The following is a 23,566-nucleotide window of genomic DNA, read 5'->3' as shown; positions in this document are numbered from 1 at the left end:
TATCAAGATGTCTTTATTAGTAAAAACAAGCCTGTTATGTTAAGTATATGGATCCACTCACAGTAGTGATAAACAGTAAAAATGTTCATTTTAAAATTAAAAAGAAAAAAAGGGGCACCCTCCTTTAACTGCTCTGAGTCAGTACTGTACTAAATGTCTCAACCTGTATAAAAATTTCTCTAAATGGGGCTGGAGAGATGGCTCAGCGGTTAAGAGCATTGCCTGCTCTTCCAAAGGTCATGAGTTCAATTCCCGGCAACCACATGGTGGCTCACAACCATCTGTAATGAGGTCTGCTGCCCTCTTCTGGTCTGCAGACATACGTACAGACAGAATATTGTATACCGTATACATAATAAATAAATAAATAAATAAATAAGTATTTAAAAAAAATTTTCTCTAAATAGTTAAGTCATCAGTCAATCACTGTTTACATATTAGAACAGCAAGAACCAAACCACCTTTACTTACAGATGACTTGACCCCTGGGCATCTGCAAGAGTTAGTGGAACTGACTTCACAGGATCACTACCAATCAGTATCTATAAACAATTGTATTTCTGTCTCCCAGTAAATAAAACTTGGAAATTAAAAGTTTAAATCTTATGTCTCTTAAAACAGAAAACATCATTGGATATTTAGAACAGATACGATGAAATTTTACCTGTAGATGCAATATAAATTAAATTCAAAATTCAAAGAGGATTTCTTACACAGATTAACAGACTGACTCTATAATTATTTTAAAATGTAAAAATGTAAAAGTCATTGGGGGCTGGAGAAATGGCTCAGCAGTTAAGAGCATTGCCTGCTCTTCCAAAGGTCCTGAGTTCAATTCCCAGCAACCACATGGTGGCTCACAACCATCTGTAATGAGGTCTGGTGCCCTCTTCTGGCCTTCAGGCTTACACATAGAAAGAATATTGTATACATAATAAATAAATAAATAAATAAATAAATAAATAAACAAATAAATATTTAAAAAATAAAATGTGAAAGTCAGAAAATAGACAAAATAATTTTGAAAATTTAAGTTAGAGACTGAAGAGTACCTAACTTCAAACTTAATATAAATTTGTAGTAATAAAGACAGAGTAAAATTATTATAAGTACAAACATTTAGACCAGCACAACAACCTAGAGAACTCACAAAAAGACTCATGCATACACAGTCAACTGACTATTAAATGGAGGGAAGGATGGTCTTCTAATGCGTGGTGCAGGAACAGCAGGCTAGAGCATGGTGTAAGAACAGCTGGCTAGTGCATGATGCAGTAACAGCTGGCTAGTGCATGATGCAGGAACAGCTGGCTAGTGCATGATGCAGGAACAGCTGGCTAGTGCACGGTGCAGTAACAGCTGACTAGTGTATGGTGCAGGAACAGCTGGCTAGAGCATGGTGTAAGAACAGCTGCCTAATGTACGGTGCAGGAACAGCTGGCTAGTGCATGGTGCAGGAACAGCTGGCTATTGAATGGTGCAGGAACAGCTGACCAGTGCACGGTGCAGGAACCGCTGACTAGTGTGTGGTGCAGAAACAGCTGGCTAGTGCACGGTGCAGGAACAGCTGGCTAGTACACGGTGCAGGAACAGCTGACTAGTGTATGGTGCAGGAACAGCTGGCTAGAACATGGTGTAAGAACAGCTGCCTAGTGCACGGTGCAGGAACGGCTGACCAGTGCACGGTGCAGGAACAGCTGACTTGTGTGTGGTGCAGAAACAGCTGGCTAGTGCACGGTGAAGGAACAGCTCGCTAGTGCACGGTGCAGGAACAGCTGGCTAGTACACGGTGCAGGAACAGCTGACCAGTGCATGGTGCAGGAACAGCTGACTAGTGTGATTCAGAAACAGCTGGCTATTGAATGGTGCAGGAACGGCTAACTAGTGCTCAGTGTAGGAACATCTGGCTAGTGCAGGAACAGCTGACTAAAGCATGGTGCAGGACTAGTTGGATATCAGAAGGACTAGAATCTCAATCTTTACCTTACATCTTATTCAAAAATACCTGTCAAAGAAATACGGAAAATTTTGATTTGTGTTTATTTATCACCCAATGACTGTCCGTGCCCCTGTGTCCAGTCTGAGGCCCAGGTTCCCACTGGACCATCCCTTAGCCCCATGTGCATTTCTCTTTCTTTATTTCTTTTTGGTTTTGGTTTTGTTTGGTTTGGTTTTTTTGAGACAGAGTTTCTCTTTATAGCCTTGACTGTTCTGGAACTCACTCAGTGGACCAGGCTGAACTCAAACTCAGAGATCCACCTGCCTCTGCCTTCCAAGTGCTGGGACTAAAGGCGTGCGCCACCACCTGGCCACATGCATTTTTTCAACTAAACAGCCTCCATGTGCTGCATGTCTTAACTAAATAGCCTGTGTGTGTATGTATTGTAGCACAGCTCTATAAGTGACAAATCTGTTCACATTTAATATATCTGAAAATCTCTTTATTATCTGAAGGGATCTTTTAGCCCTTTGTATGTGTTGGTCTCTTATCTTTTATCTTACATAGTTCCTATAAGATAAATCATAATCTTGTAAGTGTATCTTTCTTCCCCCTCCTCGTTGCCTCCATCTTATTGCGGCTTTTTTCCGTTTTCAATCTGATATTCTGAGGCTGTGTTTTCCACTCAGGGTTAGCATGGCCTTCCCTTTCTGACCTCCTCACCAATGCTTCTCCGAGAATGAGTCAAAGCCTTTCACTTATCTTTCTCTTCCTACTACCTATATCCAACAATTAAATTCTGACCAGTGTTAGGTCGTCATAGCAACAAATTGGTCATGTTGTTCTCAGAAATGAATAGTGATAGCCCACTCAAAGAGCTAATTTCATATTCCTGCTTAGAAGAAAAAATATAAAGAAGAAACTGCAGTTTCTTAGCTTATCTTTAAAACCTAATTAAAATATAAGTATTTCATGATTATTGAAATGAGAGCTCTTTAGTGTCAGAATTTTTTTTTCAATTTTACAACATGAGAAAGGCAACTTGCCCCAGCAGTGAGAAGCTCAGCCCCCAGTCATCGGATTGACGTCTGAGGGTGTATGTGTCAGATGTATATTTTAAGTCAGAAACGATGCTGCACAGAAACAAGTATTGATAATCATCTGTGGTTTGCATTCTAACATCCAATTTTATCGCCTAAATCTGCTTCATAAAATCTACAGTAAGGAAACACTAAACATTAGACTGAGAAGAATAATCTCTGGGCCTCTAATTCCACCTTATTTAGGGTGGGATTGACGTCCCATTAAGTTATGTTTATTGAGTACCTACTGCGTGTCAGGCTCCACTAGGAACTGGGGATGTACTGGTTAAGACTTTTATAGCTTCTGTCTTAAATAATCTGCAATGTCTCAAGGCAGACACTGAAACAAATCTTTACGGAAGAAATGAACACTGCAAAGAAGTGACAGGAGGCAGTACGGTGTGTTGGCTGCCCTAATCTAGAGGATCCTCTCCAGGAAAGGGAATTTAATCTGAGGCTGGAGGATAACTGGAAGTCAACAAACAGGGCTACCCTCTTGCCACAGAAAACATAAGAAGGATAGAGCTGACCTCTTGGTTCTTGTCATGGTCACTGTTGTGACCAAGGCAACTTATTGGAGAAGCATTTAATTGGGAGTTTGTCTACAGACTTAGAGGGTTAGCCTGTGAACATCATAACAGAAAGCAGACAGGCATGGCATACAATAGTAGCTGAGAGTTCTACAACCTGATCCACAGGCAGTAGGCAGAGGGAGAGACTCAGACTGGAGTGGGCTTTTGAAAGCTCAAAGTCCACTCCCCATGACGCATCTCCTCCAGCAAAGCCACACCTATTCCTTCCTAAACACGTCCCAGTGCTCAATAACTCCCTGGTGAGTCAGTATCCAAACATGAGTCTATGGAAGCCATTCTTATTCAAACTATCACAATTCTATCCTTTCTTATCTTCAGAAATTAAAGAATTCTTTGGTTTATTCTTCTCACATATATGACATTCTGACCACAGTTTCCCCTCCCTCCCCTCCCCTTGCCTCTTCCCACTACCTCTTCTTTCTCCTAAATATTCACCCTCCCTCAGTCTCCCCGCAGAAAAGAGCAGGCTTCCCAGGGACATTAATTAAACATGGCATAATATGCTACAATAATACCAGGCATATGCCATCATATCAAGACTGGGAAAGGCAACCCAGCAGGAGAGAAAGAGTTCCATAAGTGGACAAGAGAGTCAGAGATAGCCCCCACCCCCACTGTTAGGAGTCCAAAAGAAAACCAAGATACTCAGTCATATGTGTAGAGGTTCTAGGTTAGACTCCTACAAGTTCCCTGATCTCTGTAAGCCCCCAGGACTCCTGGTAAGTTGATCCTGCAGATCATGTTCTTGTGATGTCCCTGTCCCCCTGCCCCTTCCTCTTCAGGGCCTTTTGAGCTTCACCTAATGTTTGCTGTGGAACTTTGCATCAGCTCCTGTGCGATGCTGGATGAAGTCTCTCTGATGTCTTTGATGATGATTCTGCTAGGCTCTGGTCCCAGAACACTCTGCAGGCAGGACACTGTAGGTCAAAGGTTGTTGTGGCTCAGCTGGTGTCCCAGTCCCTCCACTTGAAGCCTTGCCTGGTTACAGAAAATGGCCAGTTCATGCTCCGTGTTCCCCATTACTAGGAGTCTCTCTAGGGTTACTCTTGTAGATTCCATGAAGTTCCCATTGCACTAGGTTTCTGCATCACCCCAAATGCACCCCAGTTCCAGTTGTATCTCCAAGTATTTCCCACCTCCATGTGATCTCACCTGTTCCCAACCTCACTGCCCCCAGATCACCCTCAAAATCTATTTTATTAGCCTGGCGGTGGTGATGCATGCCTTTAATCCCAGCACTCGGGAGGCAGAGGCAGGTGGATCTCTGTGAGTTTGAGGCCTGTCTGGTCTACAAGAGCTACTTCTAGGACAGGCCCCAAAGCTACAGAGAAAGTCTCTCTCAAAAAACCAAAAAAAAAATCTATTTTATTACCCCTTCCCAGAGAGATCTTTGCATCCCCCTCAAAATCTCTCCTTGTTACTTAGCCCCTCTGGGTCTAGGTATGGTAGTATTATTATCCTTTACTTTTTAGCTAATATTCACTTATAAGTGAATACATGGCATGTTTGTCTTTCTGGGTCTGGGTTACCTCACTCAGGGTGATTTTTTTTTTAAGTTCCATCCATTTGCCTGCAAATTTCATGGTGTCATTGTTTTCAACAGCTGACTAATACTCCATTGGGTAAATGTAGCACATATTTTTTTTTTAATCCATTCTTTGGTTGAGGAACATCTGGCTTGTTTTCAGTTTCTGATCATTATGAGTAAAGCTGCTATGAACATAGTTGAGGAAGTGTTCATGTAGCGTGGTGGAACATCCTTTGGGTATATGCCCAGAAGTGAGATTGCTGGGTCTTGAGGTAGATCTATTCCCAATTTTCTGAGAAACCACCATATTGATATTCATAGTGGTTGTACAAGTTTTCACTCCCACCAGCAAGGGAGGAGTGTTCCCCTTACTCCACATTCTCTCCAACATAAAATGTCATCAGTGTTCTTGATCTCAGCCATTCTGACAGATGTAAGATGGAATCTCAGAGCTATTTTGATTTGCAATTCCCTGATGACTAAGGATATTGAACATTTCTGTAAGTATATATCAGCCATTTAAGATTCCTCTGTTGAGAGGTCTCTGTTTAGATCTGTTCCCACTTTTAAATAGGATTATTTGATATTTTAATGTCTAGTTTCTTGAGTTCTTTATATATTTTGGACATAAGCCCTCTGTCAGCTGTGGGGTTGATGAAGATCTTTTCTCATTCCATAGGCTGCCATTTTGTCCTATTGGCAGTGTCCTATGTCTTACAGAAGCTTTTCAGTTTCATAAGGTCCCATTTATTAAGTGTTGATCTTAGTGCCTGAGCTATTAATGTTCCATTCAGAAAGTTGTCTCCTGTGCCAGTGTATTCAAGGCTATTCCCCACTTTCTCTTCTATCAGGTTCAATGCATCTGGATTTATGTTGGGCTATTTGTTCCACTTGAACTTGAGTTTTATGAAAGATATGGACTTATTTGCATTCTTCTACATGCCAACATCCAGTTATTCCAGCACCATTTGTAGAAAATACTTTCTTTTATCTATTGTTTAATTTTTGGCTTCTTTATCAAAGAACAGGTGTCCATATGTGTGTTAATTTAAGTCTTGCTCTTTAGTTCAATTCCATTGATCCACCTGTCTATTTTTATAACAATACCATACGATTTTTATTACTATACCTCTGTAATACAGCTTGAAATCAGAGACGGTGATACTTCTAGACGTTCTTTTGCTATACAGGATTGTTTTAGCTATCCTGGGTGTTTTGTTTTTCCACATGAAGTTGAATATTGTTCTTTCAAGGTCTGTGAAGGATTGTGTTGGTTTTTGATGGGGACAGTGTTGACTTCACAGATTGGTTTTGGCAGGATAGCCATGTTTACTCTTACTCCTACCTATCCACAAGGGTGGGGGATCTTTCTATCTTCTGACATCTTCTTCAATTTCCTTTCCACAGACTTGAAGTTTTTATCATAAAGGTCTTTCACTCGCTTGGCTAGAGTTACCCCAGGATATTTTATATTATTTGTGACTATTATGAAGGGTGTCATTTCCCTGATTTCTTTCTCAATCCATTTTTCATTTGTATATAGGAGGGCTACTGATATTTTAGTTAATCTTGTATCCAGCCACTTAAATTTTTAATAATCTAAAATTATTGAACTCAACATCTCATTACCCACCCCGTGTCTCATTTCTTTCCCATCTAAACCTATAGCACCTGAACGACAAGTGCCACTCAAAGCACCATCCACATACCAAAGCACTGTTCAGAGAAATGCAAAACATTCCGTCCCAATCTGTATTGGTTTTCTGGAGCTAAACTGAGTAGTTTATAGCAAAATAAATTCATTCTCTTACAATTCTGGAGGCCTGAAGTCCTAAACTAGAGTGTTGAATGCTGTGGGTAGACTCTTTCATTGTTTCTTTCAGCTATCATGACTCCAACCATTTCTGCGCTTGTGGCTGTGAAACAGTTTCCATGCACAGAAGTTCTTCCTGTGTGTCTGTATCTTCGGAGTCCTATGTAATTCACAATTGTTTGATCTTGACATCCCTCAATTTTATCTGCAAAGACTCAATTTTTCCAAATAAGGTCACATCCATAGGTTCCATGGATATGTGAACACATCTTTTTGGGACTCACCATTTGAGACACCATACTGTGTCTACTAAATCAAAATCTTTGAGTCTAGGACCCAGAGATCTGTGACTGATCGAATCATCTGATGATTTCTATGGTTTTAGAGTTTAAAGCTATCTAGCCTAACCCTTTGCTGTTCAGTTGATTTTTCTGTTGGCCTTCCTGCTCAACCCTTTCATGCTGCCTGTCTTAGGGAGAGATCTTCACAGGAAGCATGAAACACTTCGTTTTTCCAGAAATAACTAATGATAGCATTTATATGGTCTTGAAATGAGCATAATATTTATTTTTATAATTATCTATATACTATTTAATTCATCGTTTTGGATTTTGTACAAATGCATTGTGTGTGTGTGTGTGCATGTGTGTTCACAGAGGCCAGAGAAAGACATCAGATCCCATGCTGCCAGAGTTATACACAGCTGTGAGGTGTCCTAAATGTGTGCTGGGAGTCAGATTTGGATCCTCTGAAAGTAGTATGTGCTCTTAGCTGCTGAGCCAACTTCTTAGCTCCCTATTATTAGGGTTTTGAGGCATCTCTCACTATATAGTCTGGCACACCCCTCTCCTGTCTCTTCCTTCCCTTACAAACTTGTGCTACCATGCCTGACTATGTAACAGTTATTTTCAGAAGAACTTAAGAACTAACCTTTTCCTTGTATTATTAATACACACATATTTTTATACTTTATGAATAATGTCAAAGTATTAGAGTACATAGAACATTTTTTGATATGCCAAAAACTGTGAAGATTGAAAATGAGAGTTTTAAAGAAAACCAGAACTGAACAGCGCCATTAACCATGTCAAGGGTGCTGAATCTTATAAAAACTTAGGGTTAGCTTTCTTTTCAAAGAACAATTAGCCATCACTCCCAGCATTTGTGATTTAAAACAATGAAAACTTAAACATTCAAGGTTGGTGTTTCGGGGTCTTTTTGATTTTTTGTTTGTTTGCTTGTTTTTGTTTTTTGTTTGTTTTTGCTTTGAAAATACAGGAGAAAAGAAAAAGCGTAGGCTGGTTATGTTTCCTCTTCCTGTGACCTGATAAGAAGTGACCTGGAGGAGACAGGTTTTGATTTCCATAAGGAGGATGCAGTCTATCACGGTAGACACAGCCTGACAGTGGGGGAGCTTAGGGAACCCAGTCACATTGTGTCTACAGTCAGGAGGTAGAGCTATTAGGAATGGGGCCCATCTCTAGAACTTCAAGCCCACTCCAAGTTGTCTACTTTCTCTAGTGAAGCTTCACCTGCCCAAGGTTTCACTTTGAAAATAAGTTCATTAGATGATGACCAAGTGTCCAAACAGACGAGACCAGGGGAAACATTTTACACTCAAACCATGACAGCAAGTGATATCCTAGTCACATTAGCCTTTAAGGATTCTTATTCCAAAATCAAGCCTTTCATCCATCTTATATATGAGCCAATCAATGGTGGATTGTGTTTCTAATTGATCTTATTAATAAAATCTTGGAGTTATCTATTGAGGTGAAAGCTGAAGACTCAGAGAAGCAGAGCGGCCAGCCACAAGAGTTCTTACCTCTACCAATGCTTGGTCCAAAGGGGCGATCCTGTCCCTAAGAATGGATTGCATCCTAAAGACCAACCAACTGTGGTCTTGAAATGTCAAATGGGAATCTTTTTAACTTTTATTCATTCTGATAAGCTCTTAAAGCTTAATTCATCGCCAATACTAACCTTGCTATGTAGTTAAGTACTATTTACATTTTTCATAGAGAAAGTCAGTTTGCACACGGTGAGTGAGTGACACATGGCGGCAAAGAAAGAGAAGGGGAATCTGCTCACGTTTTACAATGCAAACCAAGCACATGATACATGTCCAGAACTGCACACTAGAAGTGCACATTATCTGTGTGATTGTGTTGTTTCCTTCACTCAGACCAAAACTGCCCACTGACACCTTTGTCCACAGATGCCTTCCCATTTCCCCCCAAGAAGGCCTCATCTTCACCTTCTGTTTGAGATTTACTCTGAGTGGAAACTGTGCTAATGGCCTCAAGTGGTCAGCTACCCATAGCAAACTTGAAAATGTGAAGCAATTAATAATGTGTGATATACATTAAGTTCTGGTGTTTAACAGTTTCCTTTTTCAAGCGAATGCCTAAACAGATAGCAACCAAAAGCCGTGATGTATTTGCTGTATGTCAGCATAGATTCCATGTTTTCTTAAATAGCAATAGAGGTAGAATCAGGAACAGTAACCGTGAGTAACATTTGTGTGGTGCTGATGTTGACACATCAGCTTCCTTATGTCTGTACTGGTGGTACGGAAAGCATTTAGAACCATGTGAACCTGAGAGCTTTTGTGACCCTTCACAAGTTTCTAGCCTCAACTTCAAATGGGTATGAGGACAGCATAAATAGAGACAGAGAAAGACAGTAAAGAATGGAAAAGTGTAGGTAGTCATTTGGAAGTCCCACTGTGTTCAAAGACAACAACCATGGCCTTGATAGTTCACCTCAACAGAATTTAAAAGGCAAATAATTTTGAATAAAAAGCACAGAGAGATTTGCTGGGCTGCTTAGTGATCAGTCCAATGCAAATTTGTGGGATCAATGTTTCCCTGGCAGAGAAGCAATTACATTTAAGAAACTTTTAAAAGGTGGTTGCCAAGCAACCGCTCCCGGCCTACGCACATTGTTCGTACTCTCTGGTAAATTATAGAAAATGACAGCCTGTCATTAGGGAACAGAAATGTACAAAATTAGGGCATTGTTATTCTACGTTCCTCCCACAGGAGAAAGATCAATTATATCTATGGTACAGTGATTAGGTTAAATAACTGCAATAGGTACTAAATGTGACCATGTCATGGTATCAATGAGTAAAGAGCGCAGGAGTTCTCAAAGAATGACCTTTGTAAGCAGGTACAGCCCTCCCCTGGCTTGACTTCACAGCAAGAGCAAATCAAAACACCCTACTGGAAACACTTTATCTGAGTGTTTGGTAGAAATCCCCTATAAGAAAAACACACATAAAAGTATATTTCACAACCTATAATTCTTTATTCTCTCTAATAAAATTATGATATTCTTGGAATCAACCTGTGGTTGATAGTGGTGTTTTAATGTCTGCTTACTACTCCTTTGAGTGAGATTAGCATGTAGCAGTAGATAGGATCAAAATGCCTTTAAAAATGTTCAGAAATCACCTAGTTTACAGGGCAACGAGAGACTTCTTTGAAAGAGGTAAGAGTTAATGTTTCTAAGTTTCAGGGGAAACATTCTGACCAAATGTTGTTGGCACTTCATTCCCCCGTTTATGAAGATAATTCCTAGATCTTTATGAATCTGTTTCCATTACTTTGCACAATATAAAACAAGCGTATTATTAGAAATAATGGGGTTGTTTTTTTCATTTTCATTTTTGTGCTTGTCTTCCCACCCCACACATTTTCCCAGCCTAGAATGACCAAGCTCAGGAACTCAGACAGAAGGCATGAACACTGATGACTGTTTCTCCATACACAGCCATAGCCGCTTCACAGTTCTCTCTCTCAATACAGCTTTCACCACAATTCAAAGTTGTCAGGAAAGCCCTGGGGACATAGATCAGTTGTTAAAGTACCAATCAAGCCAGATCAAGGACTGGAGTTCAGCCCTCCCCACCCATGTAAAAGCCAGTTGCGATGGCATGTCTTTGGTCCTACCAATGAGGGAGATATATATCTCTAGAGCTCACTAGCCAGCTAATGTAGTCCAATTGATGAGCTCTGAGTTCACTGAGAGACCCTCTCCCAAAAGATAGGATAGAGGGGCTAGAGCGATGGCTCAACAGTTAAGAGCACTTAACTGCTCTTGTAGAGGATCCCAGGTCAGTTCCTAGAAGCCACAAAGAGACTCACAAACATCTACAACGCCAGTTCCAGGGGATCCAATGCTTCTCCTGACCCCTAAGAGCTTCTACATGCACACAAGTGTGCACATACAAAACAACCCAATGGAAGAAGAAGTCTGTTGACTGGTTCTATTTTATTTTGGCTGTTGTTAGCAGGTTAGCATTGTTGTTGATCAGGACCTAGGAGACTGGGAACCAGTGATGAAACTAACGCTACAGCAGCAATCTGAAGTGAACAGGAGCTGGAAGAAGGGAGGGGCATGCGAGAGACCTTCTGCCTTTGAGCCCCTTTCCCGGGCTGTATGAACTTTCTTTGATCACCTTCTCTTTTCCTTTACTAAATCTCGACTCAAGAGACATGCTGTTTTCCCACGGCTTCTGACTCTTCATAGCTTTGGCTTACCTTGGCCCTGCATATAATTCCTAGGTTGTTTTTTTTTCACTTCTATCTCCCACTTCTAACTAAGCCATGCCTTCATATTCCTCAGTTCAAAATTCTTAGAAAAAGGAAAAACAACCTAGTTTGTCTTTTTGAGTTACACCCAGCATTACCTGAGTGGTTAGGGTCAGGGCCAGAGTCGAGGCAGCCCTGACAAGCAAGGTTCAGTCACCCATCCTCAAGAGATCAGTTAAATAAGTAATAGTGAAAAGCAGAAAAAGGAGACTAAGTCATTGTGGTTATGCTGGAAGCAGAACAAAGAGATCCAGTGACACCCCCAGGTCCATCTTTGTGGTCCTAACCTGCTGTTTAGTTTTAAATAGAAGGCAAGAAATGTTCAAAGCAAAACAGTCCATGTCGGAATGGGGAAACTGCATAGGACTGAACTAGGACCCCTGAACTCAGGCGACAATGGTGTGGCTTGGGCCGTATTTGGAGCCACTGGCAGTGGAACCAGAATCTAACTCTGATGCATGAACTAACTTTGTGGAGCCCATTCTCTATGGAGAGATCCTTGCTCAGCCTAGGTACCTGGTGGGGGGAGGGTCTTGGTTCTGCCTCAAGGAGGTGGTGGGACAGACTTAGTTGACTTCCCAAGGGAGGCCTTAGCCTCTCTGAGGAGTGGATGGGGGTGGGGTGGAGTAGAATGGGGGGAGGGTAGAGGGAGGAGAGGGAAGATATCATGAAGTGGAAACTGAGGTTGGTATGTAAAATTAATTAATTTTTAAAACCCAGTCCATGTCAGAGTGTGATCCTTCTACAGACGGACTCATCATTCTTTTAGCTCTGGTCCCTTCTACAAGGTGGTCTGTAGATGGAAGTTTCTGTCCCGCCTGGTCCTGTGGTCATTTGGTCCCAAATAAGCAGACAAAGACCTATATTAATTATAAACTGTTTGGCCTATTGCTCAGGCTTATTATTAACTAGCTCTTACAACTTAAATTAACTTATAATTCTTATCTACGTTTAGCCATGTCATTTGGTACCTTTTCTCAGTAAGGTATTCTCATCTTGCTTCCTCTGCACTGGGCTTATGACTGCATCTCTGCCTTTCTTCCCTGAATTCTCCTAATCTGGTCACCCCACCTATACTCTTGCCTGGCTACTAGCCTATCAGCATTTTATTGAATTAGTATGGGTGACAAATCTTTACAGTGCATTAACCCACAGCAGTGGTCTGAAAATTTGTCAAACCTGTAAAATCTCTTTCCAGGAGACAAATCCCTCCTCTGTCTGGAACCATGCTTTTGCTTCTTTCAGCATGAGAGTCCTGTGGGAAATCCAACTTATTGCGGATAAGACTATTTCACCAATATAATAGCCAAAAGCATGGGCACAAGTATCTCTCTTAGAATAGCTTCCCTTTCAGCAGACTAGTCACACTGTCACAAATGCAGTGCCTGGCCTCTGAATTATGCGGCAGCCTTCTAAGTGATTTGAAATTTTTTGAATCAGATTTATATTTCCTCCTCTCGAATCTAGACTTCAGGAACACAGTAGAAATGACTCTACAGGATTCTGAGATCAGATTTGAAGACACTGGTGTTAATCCACCAACACTGGTATGAGAACCACACAGAGAAGCAAGGTAGACATGACAAAAGTTCCAAATGATCACCAGCATCAATTTCCTGAGCTGTGTGAGGAAAAACTACCTCCAAATGACACCAGTCCCTTGCCAGTTAACCATTTCCAACCTTTAGGTGTTTGTAGCTCACATATTAGCTGTTATGAAACAGAATCAAGCCATCACTGTGCTCTTTGAATTCTTGACACACAGCATCTATGAGCATTCAAATGTGCACTTGATACCATGAGTTCTGGAACCATTTGGCATCTTATCTTATTACATTATTATTCTTTAAATACCTGTTTATTTTCTAACAAGAGAAAGGGTCGGGATTTATATAGGAAGTCAGATGGAGAGGATATCAGAGATGTTGGGAGAAGGCAAACCATATTTGGAATATATTTTATTTTAAAAAAGTCTATTTTCAAAAAAAAATAAAATAGTGTATATATTTTTACTCTAACAATTTTAAACCATAAAAGTTGCATTGAAAGCAGAAACACTGTGTCATGTGCAACACATGTATATATGTCATGCTGTTTAAATAAGGCTAAGCACCTTTATCTCCTCAAACATTCATAATTTCTCTATGGTAAAGACCTTCTAACCTTTTCTCCTAGTTTTTTTGAGATGTGCACCAATTGCTGTTATCTATAGTTACCCTACTGTATAATATTTTGAACATCTTATTCCTACAATTTAGCATCCACTGATCAACATCTTCCCATCACCCCTCCCCCACTCTCCCTACTTCTGGTCACCAGCATTCTACTCTTGACCATGTTCCATTTCCACGTGGATGACGTGACACGGTCTTTGTCCCTCCGTACCTGACCCATTTCACTTTACAAAATCATCTCCACTTTCACCCAAATCATTTTATCTTTTACAGCTGAAGTAAGCAACAAGTAAATATGCTTAATGTTACTGTGCTTTTCATGAAACAACAAGTAAATTTGCTTAATGTAACTGCACTTCTCATGTCCTTGCATTTCAAGGGATATTTTGTTTTTGAAATGAAGTGTCACTGTGTCGCCGAGGCTAGCCTCAAAATACCAGGTTTGAGCAATCCTTTCGCCTCAGCCTCTCGGGCAGCTAAAATTTGTACACATGAACTATTACCCTCTGAATGGTTTTTTTTCCCTTAATTTAAAATGGAGAGTGTAAATCTGTGGGTAAAATCAGTGGGTTGAACATAATTGTTTCTCCTTGACCTCCTGAAATCCCACTAAAATAAGAGGAAAGAATTTAAAACTATAAATCTACAAAAGTAGAGAAATGATTACAGCATATGGGAGATATCAACAAAATCTAGAAGCTGACAAGCAATAAATGAGGAATCGCATAATAAAGCAGAGAAAAAATGAGGCTTGAATCCTTAATGGGAAATCCAATAAGAAGTAAGCTAATTATATGTCAAAAATTTGATAAGTTACAGAACCTTGGAAATTCTTAAGAGTTGAATAAACCAGACATCACTGAATCCATTTGACTTGAGCTGAAAGCAAGAACCTTGGGTCAAAGTCCTTATAACCCTGATGAATTTCACCCATCTATTCAGACAGAACATGAAGCACGGAAGACCAAAGTCAGCACAATAAACACAGAGCTAAGCTGGTGTCAAAAGGTCAGTATACAACTAGAAAATTAGGCCCAGCTAGGCTTCCTGGACAGTGATCTCAGTCCCATCATCCCGGCAAGAGAGTCAAGAATTACCCTTTGAAGAATGAGCCTGACAGGAAAGGCTAAAAATATTGACATTTAAAGATTCCCTTAGAGGAAGACACAGACTATTTATCAAAGCACACAACTTGGGCATTCAATACAATAAGCACTTAGAATTTCCACTCACAGGGTTCTATTCAATATTTGAAGACCTTATTCATAAAACTGAACAGTGCCACTGATTCGAACTCATGTGGGAAGCCACCCCCCAACACACAAACACACCACAAACAACAAGACCCGGGAAAAAACTCACGAAGAAAAAGAACTTGGAGGAAAGAAATGAAGTGAAAAGGAAAAATAAAGAAGGCCTCCATGTTTGCTGTGGCCCTGTTCACAACAGCCCAACCCTGGAGTCAGTCTCAGCATCTGCCAGTGTGGGAAACTGAAACCAAGGCAGGAACACACATTGAGGAATTATTAAACCACTAGGGACAAATCACAACATTTGTAGGAAATGGATGAAAAGAGAGATGAAGCTGTTCTGTGAACTAAACCAGAGCCAGAGAGATGGATATGGCGTTTTCTGTAGGTGCCAACAGAGAGCTGGGGAGAAAGAGTATCATTCACGCACTCAGAGAGAAAATCCTGGGATTTGCAAAAACAGAGATAAACTTAACGTGATATTATTCTAAGTGAAATAACCAAGACACAGGACAAAAGCCATAGTATGTCTTGCATATTTATATTAAATTAAGGAACAAATATATGGAAATTATTAAATATGTCAAAATTAAGCAGACATGGTTCTCTTTAAACTGTTAGTATACACAATAATTGGTTTTATTATAACATTTTCATTCATGGTTATCATTGTATTTCACTTATATCCACATTTCCATTAAGTTCTTGTTCTCGTTCTGATCCACTTCCTTTCCTTGGGTAGTCCACTTCTGCTTTCATTTTATCTGTCTGTCTGTCTGTCTGTCTGTCCACCCTCCCAACTACCATCTACCTATAAATCTAGATTCTGCAACAAGAAGAAATATGGTATTTTTCTTTCTAACTCCCCCATTGTTTTCTCTTGATCCTTTGCCCCTCTACCCCACTGAACTCATTTTCTCCTCATAGACCTCCTGTTTTGGGGGCATTTATACATATTCTAGTTTCTGCATATGAGTGAAAACATACAAAATTTGTATTTCAGAATCTGGTTCATTTTGTTTAACATGATGCTCTCCTATTCTATCCCTTTTACTGCAAATCACAGTTTCATTTTTCTTTATGGAAGAATAAATTTCCTCTGGGTACATATACCACATCTTCTTTGTCTAGTCACCTGCAGGTGGACATGTAGGTCAGTTACCTTTCCTTGCTATTGATATGCTTGCTTGGAATATTTCAGGAATCTACCCAAGAGTAAAGTAGCTGGGTAAAGTTGTAGGCTTATTTTTATTTGTTTTTAAGTTACTGCCATACTAAATTTTATACTGGCCTCATCAGCTTACATCCCCACTAGCAGAGTATAAGGGTTCATTTTCTCTCCTTCCTTCCCCACATGATGGAGGAAGGTCATTGGCTAATAAAGAAACTGTCTTAGCTTATTTTATAGGCCAGCCTTTAGGTGGATGGAGTAAACAGAAAAGAATGCTGGGAGGAAGAGGAAGTGAGCTCAGATGCCATGCTCCCCTCTCCCGAGCAGACATGATGAAGCTTCCACCCAGGATGGACATAGGCTAGAATCTTCCCGGTAAGCGCACCTTGGGGTGCTACACACATTAATAGAAATGGGCCAGGCAGTGTTTAAATGAATACAGTTTGTGTGTTGTTATTTTGGGGTATAAGCTAGCCAGGCAGCCAGGAGCCGGGCTCTGGGAAGAGGCCCGTAGCTCCCTACTATACCCACATTTCCTGTCATCACTTTCTTGAGGGTAGCCAGTCTGGCTGGAGTAGGATAGAATCTCAATGTAGTTTTGATTTGTATTTTCATAGTGCCAGGCATGTTGGACTTGTCTTCATATATTTACTAGGCACTTGTGTTTGTCCTTTTGAGAACAGTCTTTGCTTTTTTACGGATAGGATGTGTGGCCTTGTAGATTCTATTTATTAATCCCCTGTCAGATACACAATAGGCTGTCTCTCACTCTACTAGACATTGCCTTTGCTGGGAAGAAATTTTTTAATTGCATGCAATCCATTTTTGTCAATTCTTAGGGCTATTTCCAAAGCTACTGCAGTACAATCCAGAAAGTCTCTGCCTGTGTTTTCCAGATTTTTTAAAGTAAAACAATTTAATATAAAATACACTATTTTCTTTTTTGTTTTTATTATTTATATATTTTTCTATTTTGAGAGCAATAAGAATTTTTATATCTTTTTTTATTAATTTTTGTTGAGCTCTATATTTCTCTCTGTTTCCCTCCTTGCCTCTCTCCTGCCCTTCAACCCTCTCCCAAGTTCCCCACGCTCCCAATTTACTCAGAAGATCTTGTCTTTTTCTACTTCCCTACAATACACTATTTTCTAATGTATTACAGAAAAAAACAATGATTAATTGATTTTGTAGGATCTATGAAAGAAACATGGTTAAGAACTACAACTGTTGAGGTTTTTTGTTTTGTTTTTTGCTTTTTGCTCTTTTTTATAGTTAGAATCATTATAAAAAAAACTTTTCCTATACAATATATTTTTATCAAGCTTTCCTCTCATTCAACTCCACCCCCATCCTCCTCACCTCCCCACCCACCCAAATGCATACCTTTTCTCTCCTCTCTTTCATTACAAAACAAAGAATAAAATAAGATAAAAAAAATAAAAACAATGTCATCATAGAACCTTCATCCAGCAACAGATGGAATTAGATGCAGAGACCCACAACAGACACCAGGCTGAGCTCCCACAGTCCAGTTGAAGAGAAGGAGGAGCGATAATGTGAGTAAAGGGGTCAAGACCATGATGGGGACACCCACTGAAACAGCTTACCTGAGTTAATGGGAGCTCACCAACTCCAGCCTGACATCAGAGAAACCAGCATAGGACCAAATGAAGCCCTCTAAATGTGGGTGACAGTTGTATGGCTGGGGCAGACTGTGGGGCAGTGAAACCAGGATTTATCCTTATTGCTTGTATTGGCTTTTTGGAATCCATTCTCTTTGGAGGGATACCTTGCTCAGCCTAGATATAGTGGATAGCCTTGGTCCTGCTTCAAAGCAAGGTGCTAGACTTTGTTGACTCCCCATGGGAAGTCTTACCCTCTCTGAGGAGTAGAAAAGGGGTGGGGTGGGAGAAGGTAGAGGGAGCAGAAGGAGGGAATGGAGTGGGAACTGGGATTGGCATATAAAGTGATAAAAGATGGGTTTTTAAGAAAAATTTAAAAAGTTAATTAAAATTGAAAACAAATAAACCAGAATAGGACAAGGCAAACACACAAATGGAAAAAGGGGGCAAAGAAAAAGCAGAAGAAACACATATAGTCACAGAGACATACAGTCACATACAGAGGAATCCCATAAAAAATAAAAGTCAGAAGCCATAATAGTTAAGCAAAAGACCTGAAAGGTAAGTGTTATGAGATAAAAGACCTCCTAAAATACCATGCATTTGTCTTGTGTTGGTCATCTACTGCCGGGCATGGGCGCACCCTCCTAAGTGTAACTTGCATACTCAGTGAGACTCCGTTGAACTAATTTTTCCTTAGCAAGCATTTGTTAGATACAAAATAGGATAGATTCTGGGTTACAAATGGGGACTTGTGTTCATGTCCCCTCTTAGGGCTGGGAAACCATTTGGCTTGGATCTGTGCAGGCCCTGTGAGTTAATGTGTGTATAAGTCATAATGTATAGAAGGCCTTGTTTCTGTAGTCTTACCCCCTGTGACTCTTATAGTACCCACACCACCTCTTCTCTGAGTCCCGGGGGAAAGGATTTGACAGAGACATCCCATTTAGGACTGAGTGTTCTAAGGTCTCTTATTCTCTGCGCATTTTCCAGTTGTGGGTCTCTGTATTTGTTCCCATCTACTGAAGGAGGAAGTTTCTGATGATGGCTAAGCAAGATACTGATCTATGAGTATAGCAGAATGCTGTTAGGAGTCATTTTATTGCTATGATTTAGTTTTCACCTAGGTCCCTATTATAACTAGGAATAAGATTCCTTGGGAGCTGGGTGGAGGGTCCCCCAAAAGAGTCCAAAGAGCTCAACATTGTACTACTACTACAAGGGTGAGCAAGTGTCTCTGTGGTAGGATGTAGAGTCCTTTGGGGATATACCCAAAAGCAGTACAGCTAGATCTTGAGGTAGATGCATTCCCATCCTCCTGAGGAACTGCCACACTGATTTCCATAGTAGATGTACAAATTTGCACTCCCACCAGCGATGGATGAGTGTTCCCCTTACTCCACATCCTTGCCAGCATGAGCTGTCATTTGTTTTATTGATTTTGGCTGTCCTGGCTGGTGTAAGATAAAATCTCGAAGTAGGTTTGATTTGCATTTCCCTGATGACTAAGGATATTGAGCATTTCTTTAAGTGCATCTCAGCCATTTGTAGTTTCTCGTTTGAGAAGTCTTTGCTTAGATCTGTAGCCTATTTATAAATTGAATTATTTGTTTTCTTGATGTCCAGTTTTTAGAGATCATTGTATATTTTTAGCCCTCTATCAGATATGTAATTAGTTTTTTTTTTTAAAAAAAAAGTCTTTTCTTATTCTGTAAGCTACTGCTTTGCCTGAATGATGGTGTTCTTTGCTGTGCAAAAGCTTTTCCATTTCATGAGGCCGCATGCTTTTAATTGTTGATATCAGTGCCTATGCCATTGGTATTCTATTCAAAAGTTTTTTCCCGTGTCAGTGAGTTCAAGACTATTCCCCAGTTTCTCCTCTATTAGTGTATCTGGCCTTATTTTAAAGTCTTTGATCCAGTCTGAGTAGAGGTTTGTGCAGAGTGGTTAGTATGGGTCTATTTGGAGGTAGAGGGTGTCTCCAGGTATTGGCAGGGGACACAACGGGACAGGTTGGAGAAGAAGGCTGGGTCTTTGTGAGGATCTGCAGTCCCCAGGGAAGTTGTTTTATTTTCCTCCAGCAGTTTCAGAATTTCAGGCCTTACACTAAGGTCTTTCATATATTTTATATTGAATTCTGTGCAGGTTAAGTGATAGGAATATAGTTCATTCATCTATGTCTTCTCCAGTATATGTTTTTGGCATCCTTGTCAGAAATTAAGTGACTATAATTTCTTAAGTTTCTTTCTGGGTGCTTTATGCAACGCCATTGGTCAATGTGTTTGTTTTTGTGCCAGTATTATGCTGATTTTGTTCCTGTGGCTCTACAGTATAATTTGAAATAAAGTACTGTGATACCTCCAGCATTGCCTCATGATCATAATTACTTTGGTTGTTCAGGGGCACTCCTGTTCCCATATAAATTTTAAGATAATTTCTCCTAATTATGTAAAAAAAAGTCCATGGAATTTTTATGGGGATTGCATTGATTGCTCTTTTCATACCATACTCATTTCCACAATATTGATTCTTTACTATGTGAACATGAGAGGTCTATCCATCTTCCAGCGTCCAATTCGATTTTACTCCTAACTATTTAAAAGTTCTCTTTGTCAAATTCTTTCACTGCTTTAGGTAGGTCTGTTTTTAGGAATTTTTAAGTTATCATGAGTGAGATCATTTCCCTGCTTCCTTTCTCAGCAAGTTATTGGTGTATAGAAAAGCTGGTGGCTTTTTTTTTTGCTTTAGTTATTTTTTTCTTTTTCCATAATATTTTATTGTTTGGGAATTTCACATCATCGCCCCCAGCACTCTCACGTGCCAGTCCTTCCATACCCAACCCAACCCTTGGGACCCCCCTGTCCCCCCTCCAAAAAAGAAGAAAAAGAAAAAAAAACAAAAAAATAATTTGTGTTGCCCATATACTCACTGAAGTATGGTCAAACTCCCTGTGGCCAGCCGCTTAAAGAAAAGTGAGTCCTTCCCCATTCCCACCCCCATCTCCCCACTCCCCTTCCCATCCCACCCCAACCAGAAGCTATCAGTTGTGGAGAGCTACACTTCAGTATTCTTACCACAATTTTAAGAGTTCTCTCTAGGTTGTTACTTTTGGGGGGTGGGATTGTCACAGAAGCCTTGTATGTCCATCTTTCTCAACTGTGAGTCTACAGTCATCAGTAACATGGCAAAGGTAGCTTTCTTGCCCTTTACAACCAGTGGGGATCTTGTTCTTTTTCATAGTTTCTTGCAACAACACAGACCACGGACATCCACATGGTCTTGGGAGTCAGAACGTGCTGAGGACCTCATCATGGTCTCCAGGCCACAGACATCATCACAGCCCTAAGCAGCAGCACAGGCCCCAGACATCACCATGGCCTAAAGTGGTCACTCAGATGTTATGGCTCCCAGAGGTAGCATGGCCCACAGTCATCAATATGGCTTTAGGAGGCATCCCAGACTTTGGGCATCCACACGGTCTTCAGGTGGTAACACGGGCCAGAGACATCAACACAGTCCCTGGCTGCAGTAGGACCACCATGGACCTAGACATCACTCTCAGTGGGAGTGGTCCTGACATGCTGGGATTTGGAGTCCAGACCAGTACTACTCTCAGGCCTGGGGACTGGGGGCTACGCTCCCAACTTAACAACAAGAACTGGTAGTATTTAAAAATATTGAATATACCAAATATTGGAGATAAAGTGGATCAAATAAAATTATACTCACTGTTGGTGCAAATTTCCCTGTAGTTGCTTTAACAAACACTGAGAGTTCACGTACCTAGTTCCAGTTGCTCTTACTGTCAGACTCGGCAAAAATCCCATTCCCAGGTATTTGCTCTGTTCTGTCCACAGAAAGAATTGTATAATAATGATCATATGGCAGGAATGATGGCTCACGTCTGAAATCCCAACATTCAGGAAGCTGTGGCAGAAGGATTACGTATGAAGCCAGGCTGGACTATATAGTGAGGTCTAGTCCATGTCGGGACATAAAGACTTTCTCTTGAAAAAATGTTTAAGTATTCATAGAATCCCCATTCATAATAGATCCAACCTGGAAACAATTCAGTGTCCGCCAGTGTGCAACGGATCCTCAAGTGTTTCTGCTCTTCCTCTAGTGCTGCCAGGATTGAAAAACTAAACTATACGTGTTCTAATGTCGTGTCTGACATGTTTGCATGACTTATAACTTTTTCAAAAGTATTCTGGTAAATCCAGGCATAATTTTATTCAAAATAAACTTGGGGACTTTCTTTCAAGCCCTTCCACCCTCTATAAACTCTTATGCAATTTTTGAAAAGTAAATTTCGTACAAAATCGAACCGTTCTCTCCAAAGATCATGTCCTTTCCCCGGGTGTGTTCCAGGACATGGAGCTGCCTCCATTGGTGATCTGTTTTTACCCTAACCTCACTCTCCACATCCCACCTCAGAAACTTAAATTTTCTGCTTGAAGAATTGAAGGTTAAGGGGTTTTCTGTAAGCATGCAGGCATCCTGTGCCGTCAGAAGCCAACCTTCCTGCGGTCACTTCTGCCACAATCCAAGCCGCGGCAGGTTCACAGGTGCCAGGAAAGGGGCATGAGGCTTAGAAATGTGAAATGGGAGGAACAGAGGTGAGAAAGAATCACAGAGACACAGGACAGCATTGGGAGGGCAACTCAGCAGATCCTGAATTCTTCTTCTGAGTTCTGAGCTCATCCATGTTTAATTTTCCATATACTTTTATACCCCAATACAAGGGGGGAAGAAGGCAAAAGACCATTTTAACATGACCCAAAGGACAACCAGAACAATTACTTGTCCCAATACTTGAGACATCAAGTCATTATTTCTTGAGAAAAGTATTCTGTTTTTTAGGCAGTGAACCCACCCTAGACCAAGTATCCTGAAGGCAGCCACTCCCTAGGTGAAACCTCCTATTTCAAAAGAAGGAGCAGAAGTATGCTTGAATTCTCTGACCTTTGGTCAGGAAGGAGTGGATTTACCTGTACGAACCATCTTAATGTCCAAAACACCAAATAACCACACCCTAGGTCAGGGTGCACAGACACAGTTGTTCTCAACAACTCTGGATAAGCTCAAGCTCTCTGACCTTCAGACAAGGTGGAATAGGCTCACATTTTTGGGCCTCCACAGTGTGCACAGTAGTAGCTCCAGGGCACCGTTACGATTAGAAGGTGGGATGTTTGCTGTCCTAATGAATTCTATTTGACTCAATTCTACAGTCACAAGTTGTACATCTACAGTGTACCACCCAAGACAAACTCTCTGTGATGCATCAAAGGTGGAGTCAGATGCCTCAGTGCCAAGGATATCTTGATTTACGGTGGTGAAGACAACATAAACCCAATGCTAATGGAGATCAAAAAGTCCTAGGGACATCAAGAGGCTGCCTATCTTCTAGGTCACTTCTTGTCTTCTACCTAACAAACCCCTAGTGTCTGAGGATTTGCAAAGCTTCGTGGTGAGTGACTAGGTCTCCATAACCCCAGTACTGTCCTTCCACTGTAAGCTCCATGTGGAGCAATCCCAAGCTTGTGGTTTGTTTTCCAAACATGTTTCTCAAGTTATCTGTTTAGGTGGTAATTCTCTTTTAGGTATGAATAAAACTTGTCAGAAAAATTGAATGAAAAATTCATGCAGGAATGAGTGAAGCAATTCTCAACTCAACATTTTATTGTTAATTATAAATTTGCTGCATAATTTCAGTTCCCAAGAAAGCTTAAATTTTATTCTAATTAAAAGAGACAAGTGGTGTGTATCAGAAGCAGCTGCTCTGGAGAGAATTTT

This window comes from Microtus pennsylvanicus, chromosome 6, assembly GCF_037038515.1.
Source record: "Microtus pennsylvanicus isolate mMicPen1 chromosome 6, mMicPen1.hap1, whole genome shotgun sequence".
Classification (NCBI taxonomy): Eukaryota; Metazoa; Chordata; class Mammalia; order Rodentia; family Cricetidae; genus Microtus; species Microtus pennsylvanicus.
Note: the sequence above shows the minus strand (reverse complement) of the source record.